We start from the raw sequence: 8,183 nt of genomic DNA on the forward strand, positions 1-8,183 counted from the left end.
CAGATAAAAACCGCCTAAAGTACTAAGTTACCCTTAATAATGAAGTTTGATGCATCCAATCAACTGTTGCACGATCACTGACACAGTAAAAAATACTAATTTGACTCTGCACCGTGCGGCTGACAGCGCCCTGTTCAAGTCAAACCCTTTGCAGCTTGTCTTGTTTTTAGCTCACTTGCCAGTTAATTAAACTTTTGTTAATTTTTCTATAAACTGAATTTAATACTAGAGGGACAAGGTAAAGAGACTTAGCAAAGAGTTTGGGAACCTTACTATCCCGAGGACCTGCTCCTAAAAGCGGTGATTTCTCTCCTCCTGCTGCTGTTTTCCCTACTAGGAAACCTTAACGCAACGATAATTTCAAGCTCAGTGTTTATTTCATTCACAGTGAGCTGGACGCTAATCTCTCCCAATTATTTTGGACCATTTGGACTTAGTGATTGGTTTGAAATTTAAAGTTTCTCAGCAATGAGGAATTGCATTTTTCATACTAGGGATAACATCATGGTACATACATAATGAATATTTTTTAAATGCACATCGTTTCCCAAAAGACTGGATTTTATGTGGAAATAAACAAAGACCACCCAAATGAGAACAAGCAGAGGCTCTCTATTCTGCGCGTCCTATAGCAAAGGGGTCGGCCACCATCACATGGGTTTGACAGAGACGCAAAGGCGGGCAGAGCAGTGGGAAAGCTTTATAATGAAAAAGGGAACTCTTGAGATGTGCCTTGATTGGCGGCTGTTGATGGGGAAGCAGGAAGTGCGCTAAATAAAAGGGGAGCATCCTATGGATTGGTTAGAAGAGCAAACATATTTGACTTTCTCCACTTGGTCCTAAATTGGAAGCAGGGGCAAAAATTAGGGAAGGTGACAGTTACTGATCAAGATCTGGCCATTTTGGGCCCATTGTTACTAATGAATTCATTCAAAAGCATGTGTGGCACCTATTCTGGCCCATGAATGATCCCAACACCAAGATGAAAAGTAAAGTGTTTCATTCAACATCTTTGTGATCATGTCATTTGCAAACTGCTTTAAGACTTGTGTTCCCCATAGTGCAAGGCATGTAGTATGTGTTCAATCAAATCTGGTCAAATTTAAACACTCTGGTAATATGCTGCTGGTGCCATGGACTAGAACTATATGGTCTGCTAACATCGCCTTCACCAAGGAAGATATGATACCTGTCACGTGTCTTCCATAGGAACATGGCCTGTTTTCAGAAGGAGACCAGAGTGCCTCCAAGAGAGGGACTACATGGTAACCAATCCTGTGTCCTGCTGACACCAGGCACAGGGCCTGGTCTTTGCTGGTGAAGGTCATCATCAACAACCTCCATTTGACAGATGTGGTTCATCTTACCCCCATCATTCTCCCCTTAATCCATGCCCACCCCATGGGAACAAAGTGTGTGGGAACATGGAGGAGGGAGCCTGCTTTCTGCTGAGAATTTTCAGGAAGGTATTCTAAAGAGCAGACATTATAACATGTCCTTGAGGCATGAGTAGGATCATCGTAGTAGTAAATGGGGGGAAGAATATTCTAAGCAGAGTGAACACAGTGAATGAAAAAAAGTATAACGTACAAAAATGCAAATCAGGGTATATACCCAAAAGAATGGAAAACAGAGACTCAAACAGATATCTGTACACCCATGTTCATAGCAGCATTATTCACAGGTGGAAGCAACCCAAGTGTTGAATGACAGATGAGTAGATAAACAAAAGGTGGTATATCCATACAATGGAATAGTATTCAGCCTTAAATAGGAAGGAAATTCTGACACCCGCTGCAACACGGGTTAATCTTGTGGACATCAGACTAAGTTAAATAAGCTAGTAAGAAAAGGACGAATACTTAGGATTCCACTCATAAGAGGGACCTAGAGTAGTCAAGTTCAGAGATAGAAGGTAGAATGATGGTTACCAGGGCTGGCAGGGTCGGAAATGAAGAGCTACTCTTTCATAGCTACATTGTGTCAGTTTTGCAAGATGAAGAGTTCTGGAGATGGATAGTGGTGATGGTTGCCCAACAATGTGAATGCACTTAATGCTGCTAAACTGCACACTTAAAAATGATTAAGAAGGTAAATTTTATGTTACATATATTTACCATAATAAAAATTGTTTTTTTAAAGTGCAAACCAAAAACCGTCTCAACTAAACCCTGAGTTGAACATTTACACTCTCAAAAATATTGAGCAGTTACATTTTCTCTTTTTTTTTAAAAGATTGGCACCTGAGCTAACAGCTGTTGCCAATCTTCTTTTTTTTTCTGCTTTTTTCTCCCAAATCCCTCCAGCACATAGATGTATACTTTAGTTGTGGGTCCTTCTAGATGTGGCATGTGGGACGCCGTCTCAGCATGGCCTAACAAGCGGTGCCATGTCTGAGCCCAGGATCCGAACCTGCGAAACCCTGGGCCACTGAAGCAGAGCGCGTGAACTTAACCACTCGGCCACAGGATTGGCCTCGGGCAGTTACATTTTATGTAAATTTGCATCATGCAAATTTGAAATAGACACAATCAAAATGTTAATAAATATGACATTATACCAAAAGATGGAAATGTAAATCTCCCTCTAAAATTTTGTACTTAACCAAGAATCATATAGTTTTAGAGCTCAAAGGCCAAGTGAATTGTAAACTGTGTTTCAGATAAGATACACGGTAATTTTCAGCGATTAAACAAAATCACTTCGTCTTTGTCAGTAACTTCTCAACTGTACAACATATGATTTTAGTGAATATTGTTATTATTTTTAAATACACTGTCATGAATTTTAAATTTTTCCTGTGCATATTTTTGAGATTTAAGCACCATGACTAATACTGAAAAACACAACTGAAAATAAATAATTTTGGAACAAAAATTATTTTATTATAAGAAGCAAGTCATCTTAAGAAGCAAGTCAATCATTTGTCAATGATTTATCTATCACTTATAGGCTAAAAGATATATTGAAAATTTTTTAAATGCCCTACTTTCTTCAATTTGTATGTTCTGAGAACACATCCCCAGGACTACATTATTCTGGAATTAAGTGCGTCTGTAAAAATGCATTCTTCACATGAAGTGCAAATGTCTTGTGTTCCGGGGGTCCAGTTTCCCTTTAGAAATGCTGTCACTCAGCTGTCAGCGAATGTCTAGAGCCTGCTGGGCTGGACCCCTGCTTTGCTATCCCCATGACAGCAATAATCCCGTTGCCATGCTCAGTGTCTGCAGAGCCTCCTCCCAGGCACGGAGCCCCGTTTGCTCAAAGCTGTCCAAGCACATGTGAAGCAGACCCACAGGTGGCCACGTGCCAGGGTGTGCACCTGCCTGGCTCCCAAGCGCCCATGTCTGGGAAGCCTTCCCCTGCACTGGGACACGTGGATGCTGGAGGCTGCCTCCCAGATGGTGAGAAACCACCTCGACTCCTACACGGATTTTACCTCCTGAAGCCGGTCCTGAAAAATTGCCATGGTATTACTGGACCTCAGATGTTGGGAAGCTCCAAAAAGTGTCAAAATAATACAATAATTGGCCCACTGGAGAATGCAGTAACTTGACCCTATAAGCATATAGAATTCTAACTGAATATATGAATATGAGAAGATATGTGTATAAGAGAGAGAATATTCTATGACAACACATGCGTCTGTCAAATAAGAAGAAGAAAATTGAAGGCCGGAAAAATATTACCAAACACATTGGAGCCACAGAAAACATTAAGCCTCTTATCAAATACACAATTTTGCTCCTCGAACATTTCCAGCAGGGACATGCAGTCTGTCTTTCTGCCTGTGCCAAGGTGGGATTGTGAAAACTCGGCCATAAGCAACAGAGGGAAGTTTCTTGTCACTCTTTCAAAGCCTGAAATAGACCAACCACCACGTGAGGAAGGCAGCATCCCGTGAGGTCGCCAAGCATATGTCACCTCAAAGTCCAGCTCCACGGCCCATCGTGGCAGCATCCCCTGGCCCCTTTGTCCGAATGTACGCAGAGTCTGAGTCCGGTAAAGTGACTTCCCATTTCAGCCAGAGTTCTCCAGGGTAGCAGAAGCACAGACAGCTGCAGAGCCCCTCTGAAGAGGTTGGGAACCCCTGGCATCCCTGTGCAAAGACTTCCTCAGGCCAGTGCCCCAAAGTTTACCCATGCAACACGCACACACACTCACACACACACACACACACACATACCCCTTCCTGGCAACGACAGGATGGCAAGAATTAAATGGGATAAAATGAGGTTAGTATCAGCCCTTCCATAACAAAGATGCATCTGGAAATCAACCCAAAGAATCTGCTCAGATTTTTGCTTCCTGCAGAGGTTTTTGCAGGGGCTGAGCGGTGGCGTATCTGGGTCTCCACTCATCTCCGAACTGCAATCCACACAAGGAGACAAAAATTGCATTCCTAAACTCAGTTCTTCTCAGATTTTATTTTTAATGCCAGTACTCCTTTTTTATTTTTCAATCACACAAAATGGTGCTTATTAATGAGCCTTCAAATTACATAAAGAGAGATCTAAAGCATGGAAACACTAATATGGCCCGTGGCGCTGTGGCTTGGAGCACAGAATGGCATCTGCCTGTCAGTGAGGAGGACCTGCTGCAGTTATGGAAACCAGAGCCAGAGGAAGAAGGAAGAAGAGGCCGCAGTAAGCGGTAGGGCGCTGCGAAAAGCAAAAATCCCAGAAAGAAGATATTCAGCATCCCTAGACGTAAACACACACACTCACACACACACACACACCCCTTGCTGGTACCTTAAATGATGCAACTCTCATCTCCCAATTATACTGTTGGGTTGTAAAACTGTAGTCTCCCACATGAGCAAATGTATATATATATTACTAGCTTAAATAAAAGCAAGCATTTTGCAAGATACAAAAGTGCTGGGCCTTCAATACATTATGATGAACCTCTGAGCGTTCCTTCTCCTTTCCAGATGGTACCAATTAAGAGTAAGACCCTCGTCCTAACAGATGTTAACCAAATAAACCCAATCTGAGGCTTTAATGAACAAAACCAGACACATTTACTGCACCCAAGAGAAGCAGAAATAAATATAATGTATACAGTGGGCCACTGGGGTTAACTCGCGATGACTGGGGCTTTGCCCTGTGGCTGTGATTAGTTTCAACTTTTCCCACGTATTTGTAATTAGTGTACCCAAGGCTGAGACCGTGTTGAACACAACTCTAACCTGAGAGTCCTCCCACTCACTGTATTTTTCCTTAACATTGTTTGGAGAGGTAATTTCCACCTCTGAAATACTTTTCATTGCCTCTATTGAAACGGGAAGGATATTTTTTTAAGATTCTAAATCAATAATGATTAGCGACTAAGTGTGTAGCTTGCTCTGTGTGAAGTAAATATGTCACTTTCCAGCTCTCTTTGCTAGCTGTGGATAGCACAGCCTATATCACCTCCTAACCGGAAGCTCAAGGAGTCTCATTTAGGGTGGCCACGCAGATGGAGACACACCTCAGGCCTTCAAACCATCTCCTGGGGCCCCATCTGAGCCCTAATATTTTGCTGAACAACAGGTGGCAGTAAAGAGACGTTCTGCAGGAGCTAATTAAAGAGGTTTGCTGTTTCAGGCGGGGTTGTACAAATGCTGCTAAAAAGAAAGGACTGGATAGTGAAAAATACAACCTGATTCTAGTTTCTCTGCACGTGCTGTTCTGTTTCCACATATGTCGCACCTCGCTCAGATATTCTCTCCCCATCACCTCCTTTCTTATTTAAAAAACTCACCTTGTGATAAAAATAGTTTCCTTACTGTGGAGACCTCAGCTTTTGCAATTAACAGACCTCCAACCGCCGACTCCCTCTGACACACACACACACACACACACACACACACACACTGACACATCTAAAAGAGCTTGTCAAAAACACAGATTCCGAAGCGGCAAAGCCAAGGGGTGCTTTGTGAGAAAGCTGCCATATTACGGGAACATTTGGTTTCTGAACTGCCTTAAAATGGTGACCTTTTTTCCCTTGCCAAATAAACATTCTGCAAGCTGCACTGGTGTGGAACAAAAGTATCATCCGATAGTTGATCAAAGAGTCGTCTTTCAGATCCTTTGGTCATTTTGACCAGAAAAGGCATTTGTTTGAATTCTGAGCAGAAACCGGTGTACTTCGCTTTGAATGCACATCTCCCTTAAAAACAAGGAAATCTTTAGGAGTGCCCAGCACACAGCTCTCCTCTGAAAAGAAACAGAGACAGAGAGAGAGACACTGACTTAATGAAACACCAAGTCCCAGGGAATCTACGTGACTAATTTTGTATTAAAAAATACTGAAGACGTCTGTTCCAGTGGGAACTGTCCCCAACTATTAGTAATTGCAAACATTAGTCATGAAGACACGGAAAATACAATCTGTAGCTCATCTAGTACATTTTGCCCAAAAATACAATCTATGGAACTCGGTATCACCCATTTTGTTGCAGTGTGCCACCCAGTGACGCAGGCCAGTATCGAAGGCAAATCTGCCAAGTTTCACTGATTCATCAAGTTCTCTAGGCAGCTCTCTGGAAGCACACCCTCCACACTGAGCAGCAGCACATGGCGGACCCTCTTGTTCCCATATCCATTCTCTTTAGCCTGCAATCTCGTAGATATGCTCTATTCTGATACTATGGATTCAAGTGAAAGAAAGGAAACCTTTGAAATTAATGGCGATACTGGACTCGTGGGTAATCAATAACTCAGTCTGCCTCTCTGCACTCCTGCGTCTTGGTTGCCAGAAAGCAGAGGTGACTTTTTCTCATTGATTAATGTGAATTTCAAGCTCGCAGAGAATGAACAGCTTCAAGTGTTCCAACATCCACAGTGGTCTAGTCACTTACTTCTACAAGTGACTACTTCGAAGGCCCAAACCTGATTTACCAGCTGTGTCCAGCAAGGTGTGTGCCAAGCCAGAGATCTTCCAATCCCCTTAATTCTTCCATCCACCTTCCCCAAATGTTCTCTATCCAAATAATGACCAATGATTCCTGCCTCAACCCTCTAAATATATCACCTGGCTAAGCAACTCCTACTCAACCTTCCAGATTTACTAAGCCATCAGTTCTTCCTGTAAATTGGCCCTCCCTTCCTCTCCCGCACTTAATGAAGCCTGCATCTGAGTATGTCCATAATCCACCATGCCCACCTCTACAGCAAAGTCACAATTTATTATAATTGTCTAGTTGCATGCCGGTCTCCAAGACCCTGTGAGCTCCTGGAAGAATATAGCCATAGCGTTTTTCTCTGTCTTCAATCCGTGCCTAACCAGGTGTTTGGCAGATGGATGGAGGGATGGACACGTGGGAGGAGGGAGAGTTGGAGCACTCCCAACACGACGACCCTAGCTTCCCCTTGTCCTGCAGACTCGCCAAGGACACCAGTCTAAATCACATCTGTCACGAGGACGTTCTTCTGAGCCACATTGCTTGGATGACTCTTAAGAACAAACTATTTTTAAAGAAAATTTAATTTACATTCAAAGACAGTCCCTGAACACCAACCTTTGGAGAAAGCCTCGAGGCTTTAAATCATGAAAGACTTGTCTTAGAGGCTGGACCACATTTAAATTCCAAATCAAAAGGCTGCTATACTGCCCCCATTTCTTTATGCAGCCAACAAACGTAGGTCGGCTATAGTCTAAAATGCCTGGTTTGAATTCTTCCAGGTGAAACATGCCTGCCTAAACAATTAGAGGCACTTGATCTACTGAGATTAACGGCCTCTTTTCGAACCTGGAATAATATAAATCCCCAGAGAAGGGGACCAAAACTTTCACCAGCAGAAACCCTCCATTCCTCATCCCACAGTCCTGTGCGCTGAAAACACCAGCAATCATTTCCAACAGTTGCCTTACGCAGGATCCAGGTAGCGTTGCCAGATAAAATACAGGATACCTCATTAAATTTGTTTCAGATAAACATTTTTGTGTAAGAATGCCCATGCAATCTTTGAGACACACTTACGTTTTAAAAATTATTATTTGTTTATCTAAAATTCAAATTTCACTAGGTGTCCAGTATTTTTATTGACTAAATCTGGCAACTCTAATTCGGTGGTGTACGGCCAGGTGTCTCATCTGAGATTCCTATGAGAGCAGGTATTTCACTGAGAGTTAAAATAAAATTTCTATCATTTGGCTTGGTCCTGCCATGTGGAAAATAGTTGTTCTTAGTG

This window comes from Equus caballus, chromosome 1 (genome assembly GCF_041296265.1).
Source record: "Equus caballus isolate H_3958 breed thoroughbred chromosome 1, TB-T2T, whole genome shotgun sequence".
In the NCBI taxonomy this organism is placed as follows: domain Eukaryota; kingdom Metazoa; phylum Chordata; class Mammalia; order Perissodactyla; family Equidae; genus Equus; species Equus caballus.